Source organism: Hemitrygon akajei, chromosome 24 (assembly GCF_048418815.1).
Source record: "Hemitrygon akajei chromosome 24, sHemAka1.3, whole genome shotgun sequence".
NCBI lineage: Eukaryota > Metazoa > Chordata > Chondrichthyes > Myliobatiformes > Dasyatidae > Hemitrygon > Hemitrygon akajei.
The window spans coordinates 10,519,777-10,534,366 of NC_133147.1; positions in this window are offsets into that span (position 1 = coordinate 10,519,777).

Here is a 14,590-nt window from a genome sequence, read left to right on the forward strand (position 1 = left end):
GTGGCCTGCAACTAATGGCCTACTGTGCACACACGTTTGTGAACTTCAGTTCTGACTGCTAATTGCTTATTTTTAATGTTTGCACGATTTGTTTTTTTCTCTGCACTTTGGGCGTTGAATGGTCTTCTTTTGTTTTAATGGTTTCTATTGTATTTCTTTCTCCTGGGGCCGCCTGTAAGGAGACAAATCTCAAGGTTGCATAAAGCATGCATACTGTACTTTGATAATAAATGTACTTTAAACTTATAAAAGCTACCAAAAATGTGCAGTGCAGGTAAACAATAAATTGCAGGAGAATAACGTGGTAGATTGTGAGGTGGAGAATTCCTCTTATTGTACAAGACATCCGCTCAAGAGTCTGACAACAGTGCGATAGAAGCTGGCCTTGATCCTGAACATGCCTTTAGGCTTTTGTATCTTCTGCCTGATGGGAGAAGAGAGAATGTCCGGGGTGAGTGGGGTTTACTGATTTTGAAAGACAAAATTTACGCACTCTAACAGTGAGTTTAACTTTGCCAACATGAAATATGTGACATTCTGTCTATTAAAGTGACAAACCTACAATCTGTATGCTGTGGAAACTGAGAGAGCAGCTGAAAGACGTTGCCGGGGTAAGGAGATCCTCCTTGATAACGTTTGCTCACCGAGCTTGATTGGTTTGACCGTTTCCTCACTCACCGATCCCACCGATTTGGGAAAGGCCCAGGGTGGTCTGCGTGGTCCTGGAGACAGATCTCACAGACGGAACGCATCTCATCTCACCTGGACCTCACCTGCCTCTGTATGGCTCTGGTGATGGCACACAGATTAGAGGCATTCAACATTCTCATTACGGGCCGAGAGGGAAGCCCTATGGAAAGTAAAAGGTGGGCCAAGACTCTTCGTTGGGACAGTCCTGATCAAGGGCCTAGGGACAAAATGTTGGCTGTTTATTCCCCTCCTGACCTGCTGAGCTCCTCCAGCAGGCTTTGTGCACTGCTCAAGAACTCCAGCATCTGCAGAATCCCTTGCAGTTAAGATCTAAAAGCCATCGTCAGTTTCACAACTCTGATCCTTGCTCGCACATCTGACGTCTTCCCCAACACAGTAATGTACTGCAGACCCTATAACTCTCCCTATCTCACTCACCCTCTTCTGCTGTACACCCTCACCCATCTCTGTAACCCCCTACCCACCTCGCCCACCTCCTGGAACTTGCTGCGCCCCCTACTCACTCCCCTCTGCCTCTGTAACAGTCTTGTCAATGCAACCCTCCCTATTACCGTAGGCTCCTCTGGCCCCTGCACCCTGCCCTGCAATAACCTCCCTGGCGTCCCTCACCATGTCTGTAAACTCCTCCTGCCCCTGCACCCTAATACCCCTCCCTGCCTCTGTAGCTCCCTCTTGCCCATGGACCTCTACCCCCCCCCCCACTGTCACTGTAAATCCTTCCACTCCTCCCTTTCTCTGTAACCTCCTACAGCCATTACATCCATCTCCCACTCTCCCATCTCCGTGTAATCCTTCCTGCCTCTAACCACACCCCCCTTTCTAACCTTGACATCCCTCTGTACCTACGCAGACCCTCTGGTCCCTACTACACTCCTTCCCTCCCCCACAACATCCTCCAGCCCCCTTCCCCCACACCTTTGAGATAACCACTTTCAAAAGATTGGAGATTGTTTAATGTCATTTCCAGGACACAAGAGTAAAGGAGAACAAAATGTGGTTACTCTGGATCCGATACAGCACAGAAAAAACCTGATAAGGTAAAGAACACAATAATAAAAAAAACACAATACAAATAAATACATAAGATAGCTTATATGCATAGATTGATTGTATGTCCATAAAGTCAGGCTGGGCACCGGAGTGTCTGTACATAAGGTGACTGGCAGGAAACGGTAAAGTAGTGGTGTTTGGGGGGGGATTAGTGGGTGGAGGTGTTGATCAGTCTTACTGCTTGGGGAAAGTAACTGACTTTGAGTCTGGTGGCCCTGGAGTAGCCTCCTCCCTGACAGGAACGGAGCAAATAGTCCACAAGCAGGGTGGGTGGCATCTTTTATGACGTTACTGGCCCTTTTCTGTATACAAGTCCTTGAATGAGAATCTAGTTTAATATCACGTCACATGTCAAGAAATTGTTATGAGGCAGCAGGACATTGTAATACATAATAATAAAGACTGTGATTTACAGTAACAAGTACCTGTATTGGATTAAATTAGTAGTGCAAAAACAGAAAAAAGTAGTGAGGTAGTGTTCATGGGTTCAATGTCCATTCAGAAATAGGATAGCCGAGGGAAAGAAGCTGTTCCTGAATTGTTGAGTGTGTGGTTTCAGGCTTCTGTATCTCCATAATGATGGTAGCAATGAGAAGAGGGCACGACCTGGGTGACGGGGGTCCTTAACGATGGATGCTGCCTTTTTGAGGCATCGCTTGTTAAAGATGTCCTGGTTGCTGGGGAGGCCCGTGCACATATTGGAGCTGACTGAGTTTACAGCTTTGTCCAATATGTCCCACTCTCGCCTGCTTGCTGGGCGTCCGCACATTTAATGACTCCACCCCGCTCAAACGCTGCTTATCTCCCTACTTATTGAAGTATAATTTATTGGAGAATTCAAGAATTTGCAATTTTAGCCAACAAAAATGAAAAAGATTCGATGCGTGTTATTTCTATTACATTAGTAGTTATGCATTCTGAATTATCGTGAGGCTGAAAATGTTTGCTTAACCACCAACTACTGATCACAGTTCCCTCGGTGCTGAAGCCTCGTAATTAGTCTGCATTCCTATATAATGTTCGGTTGGAGGTAACTTCTTGGGTGTTTAAGAATTCATTAGTCTGTCGTGTTATTTGAAGCCCTCTATTTCTGCATATTCATCATCTGTATCAATTCCAGATTAAAAGATTAAATTCACTTAACAGCACCTGAGCCTCTCAAAGTCCCCGTGGTGAGAGGTGGACAGGGGTGAGGCCGGTCTTCAGGGCTCTGGTGAGGCTGTACAGGCCAATCCCCTCTACAAGGGTTATAATGGCTTGCAGAAACATTGATGAACTCCAAACAGACCATCGACTTTGGACAATGGGGATGAGAAATCATCAACAGCCTATGCTTCACTGGGAGCTAAAACCCCAAGGAGGACAACACCTGACTTTTTCCACATACTTGGATGATTTAGACTAGGGGTGGTGAATCTTTATGACAGTGTGTGCCTGACTTGACAACTATCTAGAATGTTCTCTTACATACCATATTCATTTTGAGCTGAGATTATCATTAATGAATTGATGAATATTTATTGACTATTTTGAAGGAAAAGGATGATTCCTGCTCCCTATTTACCTATATTTATTGTTTTTAACTGGAAGAAAATTTTAACTGAGACAGATTGAAATAAATGAGGTATTTTAGGCCTGATACATCGACAGTGCTTCTTCCTATAGATGCTGCCTGGCCTGCTGTGTTCCATCAGCATTTTGTGTGTGCTGGAGGTATTTTAGAAAACAGGTTTCAAAACTTATTAATATTAATCTTTGAAAAAGACAATTGCAAAATGACATAATTTCTCAATAGTATTGTTATTTTTCCCCATTTATAACATAAAAAATATGAATGAGAAGTTATAAGTGAAACGTCCTGGTTTTGTTGGCTATGTAAATCCAGGGAAGACACTCTCAAGTCCCACCAAGTTTGTGAATTTGAGATGGCTCGATCTCACCCCAAACCCCCGTCTGTGTGGATGCTGTGTAATTTGCCACCCCGTTACAAGTCAGTGCCACGAAATAACAGACAGCACACTGCATACAATTAAAGGAGTTATATTTATGAACCTTAACTAAGGGGTCAGTAAAGAATAACAAAAAGAAAAGGCATGATAGCAGGCTCAGTCACGGGAATCTCTTCCAAGTATGATTGGAAGCATGCAAGCCAGAGTTCAAAGGCAAGAGCTACTTCTGGGGCTTGAGGATCAATGTCCAATTTTTCCAGACTTAAAATACTCTCCATGTTTTAAAATTCCAGCTAATAAAATTGGTGCACCATCCATAACTCTCAGAGACGTGAGTTGAGATAGGCTTTTATTAGCTGGAAGAAAGCACCGTCAGCAGCAAGAGACCATCACACAACATCCTGGAGACTGAGGGAGGAGCAGTGCCTCCAATCGCCTTTATACAGGGGTCTGTGGGAGGAGCCACAGGAGCAGTCAGCAGGGGGGCGTGTCCAGACAGGTATATGTAGTTCACCACAGGGTCCATATTCTAATTCAACAGTCAAATGTGCACAAGTTGGAACTGATCTTGAACTTCTCTGTCACTTACACGCTGGGCCCTCGGTCTGCGTGAAAGCACACGCCACCTTCCGAACTTCGATGGCAATCCATCTCGAACAGAACGGTTCTCCCCGGCGTCTTCTCTCTCCATCTCCTCTCAAACAAAAGCCCCAAGCCCAGAGAAACCTTCCCTTAATCCGACCATCCTAATGGGCTGGCGCACATTTCTCCTCATCTCGTATCTTCAGCAGTAACCCAAACACGCTGAAAACGGAGCAGGCTGAAAACAAGCTGCTCTTCCAGAACTGCCAAAGTGAAATACACACAGCATAGTTGTAAAAATATGAACCAGGGCGTTAGATAAGCTTTACTGCATATTTATAAAAGATCAGGGAAAGGAAAAGGGAGGTAAATTCATTTTTTTGTAGGTATATAAAGATGTGATCTGTATGAACAGTACGCAAGACTTTTTTTTACTGTATCTCGGTAATGGTACAATAATAAATGGATTAATAGTTACCAATTGCCAAACAGGGTAAAGCAATAAATGCCAGCGGTTTTCTGTTGTTATTTGAACCACAGTGTGGCGGTTCACGCAGTGGCCACTTTATTAGGTACACCTGTACACCTGCTCGTTAATGCAAATATCCAAGCAGCCAATCATGTGGCAGCAACTCAATGCATTGAAGCATGCAGACATGGTCAAGAGGTTCAGTTGTTCGGGCCAAACACCAGAATGGGGAAGAGATGTGATCTAAGTGATTTTGACTGCAGTGCTTTGGTTCTGAGCTCCTGGGATTTTTGCCCACAGCACTCCCTTGAGTTTACAGAAAATGGTGCAAAAACACTTTGCTAATGAGAGAGGTCAGAGGTCAGAGCGGTTCAAGCTGACAGGAGGGCGAGGGGAAACTCAAATAACCATGCATTACAACAGTGGTGTGTGGAAGAGCATTTCTGAATGCACAACATGTTGAACCTTGAAGTGGATGGGCTACGTCAGAAGAAGTCCACACTGGATTCCATTCCAGTGCCTAATAAATTCATCCGATAATGTTACCCTGTTTTATAAATGTGCATTTTGCAATGACGTCTGTTTAAGCTAGAAGCTTTATGTTGCAGTGTTTGTGCACTGGAATTATGGGAAATCTTCAGACAGTGTGGTAGAACAGTAGCATAGCGGCCAGCACAAACTTTTACAGTGACAGCGACCTGGGTTCAATTCCCGCTGCTGCCTGCAAGGAATTTGAACGTTCTCCCCGTGACCGCGTGGGTTTCCTCCCACAGTCCAAGGACGTGCCAGTTGGCAGGTTAATTGGTCATTGCAACTTGTCCCATGATTAGGCTAGGGTTAAATCAGGGGATCGCTGGGCGGTACGTCTCAGTGCTGTATGTCAATAAATAAATTAAAATATGTGCCGGTCTAATCAATAGAGCCCATGCAGGAGATATAGATGCTCAGGTACTGATGTGCAGGTAGCCATGGCAACCAGGATGACATCAGCCTTAATCTCCATTTTGTAACTTTAAGTGTGGTGTGGACATGACCTCAGCTTACACAACTACAGAAATGGTGCAACTTGCTTCTGCTAATAACTTAATGGAGCAATTACTAGAAAAGGCTGCACAATAAGACTTCTTGCCTCAATACACACCGTTGCAAGAACAGCCTGCAATGTGCATTTATAAACCAGGAAAAGAATGCAAAGTGGTCGTGGCTCAGACTACAGCAAGCGATAATGACAGCTTAATTTTACCAAATTGCACTCATATAATTAACAAGTCATGGACCTCTTTCTGTCTCAGTCTCTGCCACAGCTCTGGGCCTCTCTCTCCTCTGTCAGTCATGTATCTTTCTCACTGACGTGTCCATCCATGGCCTCCTCTTGTGCCATGATGATGCCACCCTCAGGGTGGAGAAGCAAAACCTTATATTCCATCTGGGTAGCCTCCAATCTAGTGGCAAGGATATTGATATCTCCTTCCGGTAAAAAAAATCCCTCCCCCTGCACCAGTCTGCTTCAGTTCCCCTCTCCGGCCCCTTACCTCTTCTCACCTGCCTGGATCCCCTCCTCCTTCCCTTTCTCCTATGGTCCACTCTCCTCTCAGACTCCTTCCTCTCCAGCCCTTGACCTTTCCCAGCCACCCGGCTTCACAAGTCATCTTCTAGCTATCCTCCACCCCCGCCCCCCCCATCCTTTTCATTCTGGCATCTTCCCCCTTCCTGTCCAGTCCTGAAGAAGGGTCTCGTCCTGAAACATCAACTGTTTATTCATTTCCACAGATGCTGCCTGACCCGCTGAGTTCCTCCAGCATTTTGTGTGTGTGGCTTCACATAATTAACAGTCCACTCCAGCTTTCTTTAATTGGGATGCGTACAATGAAGGAAAGGAATGTTCTAGGTCTCCAACCGCAGTGAGGAACAACCCAGTGTCTGGATGATTTAACCACCGGGTCAGATGGATTGAACAGGTGGGATGTCGAGACCGGAGATGAGGGTTGGGCCAGTTCTGCTCACTCTCCCCGCCACTTTGACTGAGGCTGTGGGCCTGCTCTGGGCTTTGCGACTGCGAGCCCCACATCATTTTGCTCTGCTGGGTGATGAACTGAGCCTGAGGTTGTGGGCCTACTCCAGGTTTTGTGACTGCGAGCTCCACATCATTTTGCTCTGCTGGGTGATGAACTGAGCCTGAGGCTGTGGGCCTACTCCAGGTTTTGTGACTGCGAGCTCCACATCATTTTGCTCTGCTGGGTGATGAACTGAGCCTGAGGCTGTGGGCCTACTCCAGGTTTTGTGACTGCGAGCTCCACATCATTTTGCTCCACTACGTAATGAGCTGAGGCTGTGGGCCTGCTCTGGGCCTTTGTGACTGCAAGCTCCACATCATTTTGCTCTGCTGGGTGATGAACTGAGCCTGAGGCTGTGGGCCTGCTCCAGGCTTTGTGTCTGCGAGCTCCGTGGCATTTTGCTCTGTTGTGTGATGAGCTGAGGCTGCGGGCCTGAGGCCATGGGCCAACTTTGTGTCTCGGGACTCACTTTCATTCAGAATGCTGTTGCTGGCTTTTATTGTTTGCATGATTTGTGTTTTATCTTTCTCTCTCAGCACATCAGTGTTCGACTTTATTTAAAAATAGGTTCTTTCGGGTTTCTTGTATTGTGGCTGCCCGTAAGGAGACAAACCTCAAGGTTTTACAACTTGTACAGACTTTGTTAATAAACGTACTTTGAAATTTGAACTCTAAATCAGTGTTTATATTTCAGGATTGTCTTTGCCAAATTTGTGGTGAAGTTTTAATGTTTACATAATCCATTATTTGTATTGTAATTGGCATCATCTGGAAAACCAACATCGTAATGGCCCTAAAGTATCTAATTATCAGACATCTGGAAATGTGAGCAAGTTTTAATCAACGTTCTTTCATTCACGTTTCTTGTAAGTTTCCAATTAGAATCCCTTTTCACATTTTTTTAAAATGGAAAGCAGATTTTGATTTCTTTTGGTGGTAATATTGTAACAGGGCACATTCTGGTCAGCTTCACCTGCCTACTGGCATTTAGGGCAGCAACGAAGGTCCTCCATCTCTGGCGGTGTTCAGGGCTTCCTTCATCACGTCAGTAGCTTCCTCTCGGTTTTCACTACCGTCAGTCAAGCAAGTCCTGGGTGGAGATTCATGAATACCGTCACACTCAGATGCAGAAGGATTCTTCATTGCTGTCCCTGTAACAATGTTTTCTCCCAGTCAGAGTTGTCGGCCCTGAGCTGAACCCCCAAACCTGGAGAACCGGCGGACCACTCTTAGTCTGGCCTCTATCGTTTGACCTGTTTGGCATGGGTGACCCTACCAGGAGTCAAAGCATAAAACCCTGACTCCAGCCAACACAGCTCTCCGGGTCATTGAGGCACGCAAGCCTCCAAACCCTACGACAAGGTTGTGGTCCTCCTCCCACATTTCAGTCAGCCTTTTGTGAACTTGGCTTTCATTGCAATTCTGGGTAGGGCGTGGCCCCTGTGTGGGGGTGGGGGGGGGGGGGGTGTCTTCAATTAAACAATGAGAGCCGGCCAGATAGGGAGGCTGAAATATAGACAGTGGGCAAGATGCACTTCACTGTGTGTTTCTAGGTACGGGTGATAACGAAGTGAATCTGGCTCTAAGATCTGAGATTCCTCGTTCATTTTTGCGTAATCCAAAATAGCGGGCTTGTGTCACTGCATAAATTAATCGAGATTAATTGCAGAGAATGAGAAAATTTGTTTTAGCCAAGCTTTCATCTGGATGATTATACGTGGAACCCCCTGAGAATCTGTGCAAATATCTTTGCCCGGTGAGTAATGAAGCCGTTCCACATCCATATGGACGCCTGTGTCAGCTTTGGCTCGGTGGTACTGCTCACGTCATGGAGTCCAAGTGCAGCTTAACCCTCCGGCCTTGAGGGAATGGCTTTGGCAGGTTCGTGTGCACGCAGGTGTGTGTGTGTGTGTGTGTGTGTGTGTGTGTGTGTGTGTGTGTGTGTGTGTGTGTGTGTGTGTGTGTGTGTGTGTGTGTGTGTGTGTGTGTGTGTGTGTGTGTGTGTGTTACACAGTCACAGCTGACTAATTCATAGAATAGTCATAGAAGAGGGACGCCTCACGTCTTAATAAGCTGGTAAGGAAGGCGGGCTCTGTCGTGGGCAAAGTACTGGAGAGTTTAACATCGGTAGCTGAGCGAAGGGCGCTGAGTAGGCTACGGTCAATTATGGATAACTCTGAACATCCTCTACATAGCATCATCCAGAGACAGAGAAGCAGTTTCAGCGACAGGTTACTATCGATGCAATGCTCCTCAGACAGGATGAAGAGGTCAATACTCCCCAATGCCATTAGGCTTTACAATTCTACCGCCAGGACTTAAGAACTTTTTAAAAGCTATTATTAATGCTTTTTGAGATAGTGATTTAGATGCATATCATATTTTTTACTGAGTTAAGTATTGTATGTAATTAGTTTTGCTACAACAAGTGTATGGGACATTGGAAAAAAGTTGAATTTCCCCATGGGGATGAATAAAGTATCTATCTATCTATCTAATACAAGACATCATTGAGGAGCGATACCTCAGAAAGGCAGCGTCCATCATTAAGGACCCCCACCACCCAGGACATACCCACTTCTCAATGTTACTATCAGGGAGCAGGTATAGGAGCCTGAAGACCCCTCTTCTCATTACTACCATCAGGGAGGAGGTACAGGAGCCTGAAGACCCCTCTTCTCATTACTACCATCAGGGAGGAGGTACAGGAGCCTGAAGACCCCTCTTCTCATTACTACCATCAGGGAGGAGGTACAGGAGCCTGAAGACCCCTCTTCTCATTACTACCATCAGGGAGGAGGTACAGGAGCCTGAAGACACACACTCAATGATTCAGGAACAGCTTCTCCCCCTCTGCCATCCGATTTCTGAACGGACATTGAACCCATGAACACGACCTCACTACTTTTGTTACTATTTCTGTTCTGGCACTATTTTTAATTGAACATACACACTGACTCTAATTCATCCTATTTCTATTATTATGGATTGCATTGAATGCTGCTGCAAAGACAACAAACTTCACGATGTTCGCCGGTGATATTAACCCTGATTCTGATTCTGACCGGGTAACTTCTTCAGTTTGTCCGATTAAAGCGTACAGGCGCTCTTTTCTGTCAGCTGGCTTTCACACAGCGGCACCGGTTTCCCGTTCCGGGCACCTCGGGGGTATGAGAACATCACCTGTGGGAGGCTTGGGCTCTTTTCCTTCATCCCCGTGGCCCGCTTCAGGCTGAAGTGGCGACCAGCACCGAAGGACCATTGAGAAAGACCATTTCAGACATAAACAGGCTCCCCTTGGTTGTTTAGTTAAATATTCACTCGTTGCACACTTAGTTCTTCAGTCTTATGTGGGGAGGTTTAATGGAGTACCCGTTAAGTTAAAGGTGACTGAATATCCAGTCTTGTGGTTTTGTGTAGTTTAGGGTGGTTTAGATGAGCACTTCCCTCTTTTTTATATATTTTTTAAATTTATCGAGACTCAGTAGGCACTTTGGGCCATGCTGCCCTGCAATCCCCCAACGGGCAGCATGGTGGCGTAGTGGCTCACACGATGCTTTACAGTGCAGGCGACCCAGGTTCAATTCTCGCCACTGCCCGTAAGGAGTTTGCCCCCTGACCACGTGGGTTTCCTCCTGAGGTCCAAAGATGTACCAGCCGGTAAGTTATTTGGTCATTGTACATTGTCCCATGTTTATGCTAGGGTTTAAATTTTTTTTTTGAATTGAGATACAGCATGGAATAGGCCCTTCAACCCTTCGAGCTGTACTGTCCAGCAAATCCCCCCCAGTTTAACCCTGTGCTAATCACAGGACAACTTACAATGGCCAATTAACTAACTTTGGACTTGTTTAGCTAGACATCTGGGTTAGTGTTTCAGTGTAGACCCTTGGGCCTACTGTTCTTTTTTCCATAAATGCAGCCCGCAGAGTTCACCGGCATTTTGTCTGAGTTCCACGTTAACTTCCCTCACCCTGAATGGTGATGAACCATTTCAGAGAAAGCTACCCACTTACTGCCCGTAACACCAGTGGCATTTAGGGCAGCAATAAGCTCCTCTATCTCTGCTAGCTTCCTTCATTGTGTCAGTAGCTTCCTCTCGGTTTTCACTACTGTCAGTCGCTCAGGTCCCGGGTGGAGACTCACGAATACCGTTGCCCTCAGATGTGGAAGGATTCTTCATTGCTGTTTCTGGAGTGGTTTTGTTTTATCAGTCAGGATTGTTGGCCCTGAGCTGAATCCTGGAGACCAGTGGACCTCTTGTCTGGTCTCTACCCTTGACTAGTCTGACACAGGTGACCCTCCAAGGACCAAAGCATAAACTGAATTGAATTTATTTAAATCTTACATCCGTCCCACAACGTGAGGGAGTAAAAATCTTCGCGTTATGGCTCCGTCGCAATGTACAGACATGTGAATTTATAAGTCTAATGGCTTGTTGGATGAAGCTGTCCTTGTTGCTTTAATCAGTGAAATTGAGTCATACATCAGCTTGCGCCTGTCCTGTAGCCTGTCCGCGCTCGCCACCTCTGCCTTCCAGAATCCTCTCAGAGACCACGGAACGCCCAAACGATCTCTAATCGGCAAATCACAGGCTTCAACAGTTCCAGAATCCAGACAAAAAAAAAAACAAATGTAAAAGACATAAAGGAAGTGAAATATATGGCCTCATCACAAACAAGATGCCGGAAACACACAAAATGCAGGAGGAGTTCAGCTGGTCAGGAGGCATCTATGGAAAAGAGTAAACAGTCAACGTTTCAGGCCGAGACCCTTTGACAGCACTGGAGAAAAAAGATGGGACATCAGAGACAGAAAGTTGGGAGGGGGGAAGGAAGAAATACAAGGTAGCAGGTGATAGGTGAAACTGGGAAGGGGTAGGGATGAAGTAAAGAGCTGGGAAGTCGATTGTTTCATGATCTATTCAGAAGATGTTGATCGAAAGAGCATCGTATGCAGGCGCCATCTTGACCAGAGTACCACAAGTTCATCGAAACATACAGTGAAATGTGTCATTGGCACCGATGACCTACAGAGTCCAAGGCTGTGCTGGGGCAGGAAGTGTCTTTAGCAGAACTGAGGGGTGAGTACAACAGGCAGGTTGTTCCCTCCCATGCACAGAGCTCTGGTGTCAAACTTGTCTTCTGTTGGTGCGTTATGCAGGGGGAGAGATATCTACAAAACATTCGACAACAAGCAGATTTACATGAGCCATAGTCATAGAGTCATTGAAGACCACAGCACAGAAACAGGCCCTTTGATCCATCTAACACAGGCCAAATTATTATTCTGCCTAGTTCCATCAACCTGCATAGCCCTCCATTTCGTTCCCATCCATGTACATATTCAAACTTCACTAAATGTTGAAATCAAAATCACATCCATCACTTGCACTGGCAGCTCGTTCTACGCTCTCACCACCCTCTGAGTGATAAAGCTCCCCCTCATATTTCCCTTAAACTTTTCACCTTTCACCCTTAACCCTTGACCTCTGGTTGTAGTCCCATCCAACCTCAGCGGAAAAAGCCTGCTTGCATTTACCAGATCTTTACCCCTCGGTATTTTGTATTCTTTTATCAAATATCCCCTCATTCTCAAGTGAGACAGGGCATTAATCCCGAACTATTCAACCTTTCCCTGTAATTCAGATCCTCAAATCTGGGCAGCGTCTTTGTAAATTTTCTCTGCACTCTTTCAACTTTATTTGCATCTTTCCTGTAGGTAGGTGACCAAAACTGCCCACAATACTGCAAATTAGGCATTACTGATGTCTTGTATAACTTCAACATAACATTCAATTCCTGTACTTATTACTTTGATTTAAGAAGGTCAATATGCCAAAAGCATTTTTTATGACTCCATCTACCTGTGATGCCACTTTCAAGAATTATGGTTCTGCAGTCCCAGGGCCCTCAGTTCTTCCGCACTCTTCGGTGCCCCGCCGTTCGCTATGTAAGTCAAAGAAAGGTCTTGCGCGAAAGGGTGAATCAACTTGGCAACTCAAATGGGGACTGCCTGCATGCATAACCTGCACGGACCTGTGGTTACGCCGGAGACTTGCTGAGTGACAGATTGTTCTTCATCTGTCACCGTGCTCTGTTGCTGCCGTAACACTGTGAAAACATCTCTCTGAGCCTTCACCAGGTCAGGACTGCTGAACAAATGGGAACCCTGTTGATTTCAGTAGTGATTCTCGATCATGTTAGGGGCTCAGACCCAATGAAGGCCCAAAGCAGGGACGGTTTATTCCTTTCCACAGACGCTGCCTGACCTGATGAGGTCCCCCTGCATTTTGTGTGCGTTGCTCAATATTTCCAGCATCTGAGGACTTTCTCGTGTTTATGAACACAATATACAATGTTTAAGTTCAAAAGGATTCAAAGTACATTTATTATCAAATTATGTATATGGCATACAACCCTGAGATTTGTCTTCCCACAGGAAGCCACAAAGCAAAGAAAACCTTGGAACCCGTTTAAAGAAAGACATCAAATTACCTCCCCAATGCGCAGAGGAAACAAATCATGCAAATGTCAGAAAGAAAGAAAAAGTGAAAAACACAGAATAAGCAACAAAAAATCGGAAGAGTCCAGGCATATTCAGTTCAGTTCAATCTGGTGGCATGTCGTTCTTAATTTGCAGGCCCCCCCCGATCAAAATTGCCAAAATAGCAACAAAAAAGGAGTGACCAGAAACTGGAAACATATTATAACGTGAAATAGAGTCCAATTCTCAAACAGCGTCGATTAAACCTTGCCCAAGACCTAGAACTCCAGCACAATCCTCTGGCAGCATCGAGCGAGAGGGAGAGACTGTTCAAACACAAGACCCTCTTCCAGGAGCAGTGAACAGGAGGGAGAGGGAGACCATCCTCCATAGCCTCCTTCCTCCGGGAGCAGCGAGTGAAAGGAAGGCCATCATACGTAGACACCTTCCTCTGGCAGCAGTGAGCAAGAGGCTGGCAGATGTTGCTGAACACCCGCTCGCTGATTTCAATCTTCCTCGACACTTTAATCGACAAGATCGGCGAGAAATTGAGTCAATCACGGGCTCGCACCCCATCTACAGCCTTCTTGGCCTTAAGGCGGCGTGCTTCACTTGAAACTTCACCAAAGTGAGATGTTCATGTCAAGTAAGTGGTCCAATTTTCACGGGAAAAGGTGACTTCCTTGTGGACTTCAGTTTAGAAACACTATTGGTTTGTGGTTACTGTTTGCATGCTATTTTTTCTTTGCACGTTGGGTATGGTCTTCCAACAGTCTTTTTTTATGGATTATTTTATTCTTTTTTTTATATATGTGGTCTCTTCTCTGAGTGTCTCTGTTTCGGGGTTACATGTTAGGAGATGAATCTGAAGTTTGTATACTGCATACACACTTTGATAATAAATGCACTTTGAACTTCGAACACCCTTGCAGATAGCAACGTGCCAGATCGGTCAGAATGGTTTGTAGATAGTTGTGGTTTTTATCAGTTCAGTGATTTCTGGTGGGTTGTGCTGGAATAGAGGAGGCAAGAGGTGTAAGTGAGCTGAGGGCTGTAGTAGATCATCCAGGATTCGATGATTTCTGAGATTCTGCAAAGGCTGCAAGTGCACTACTCTCTGAGGATTTAACAAACTCTATAGATCTGTAGTGGAGAGTGTATTCACTGGCTGCATCATGGCCTGGTATGGAAACACCCATGCCTTTAAATGGAAAATCCGACAAAAGGTAGTGGATTTGCCCCAGTGCATCACAGGTAAAGCCCTCCCAACCATTGAGCACAGCTAAATG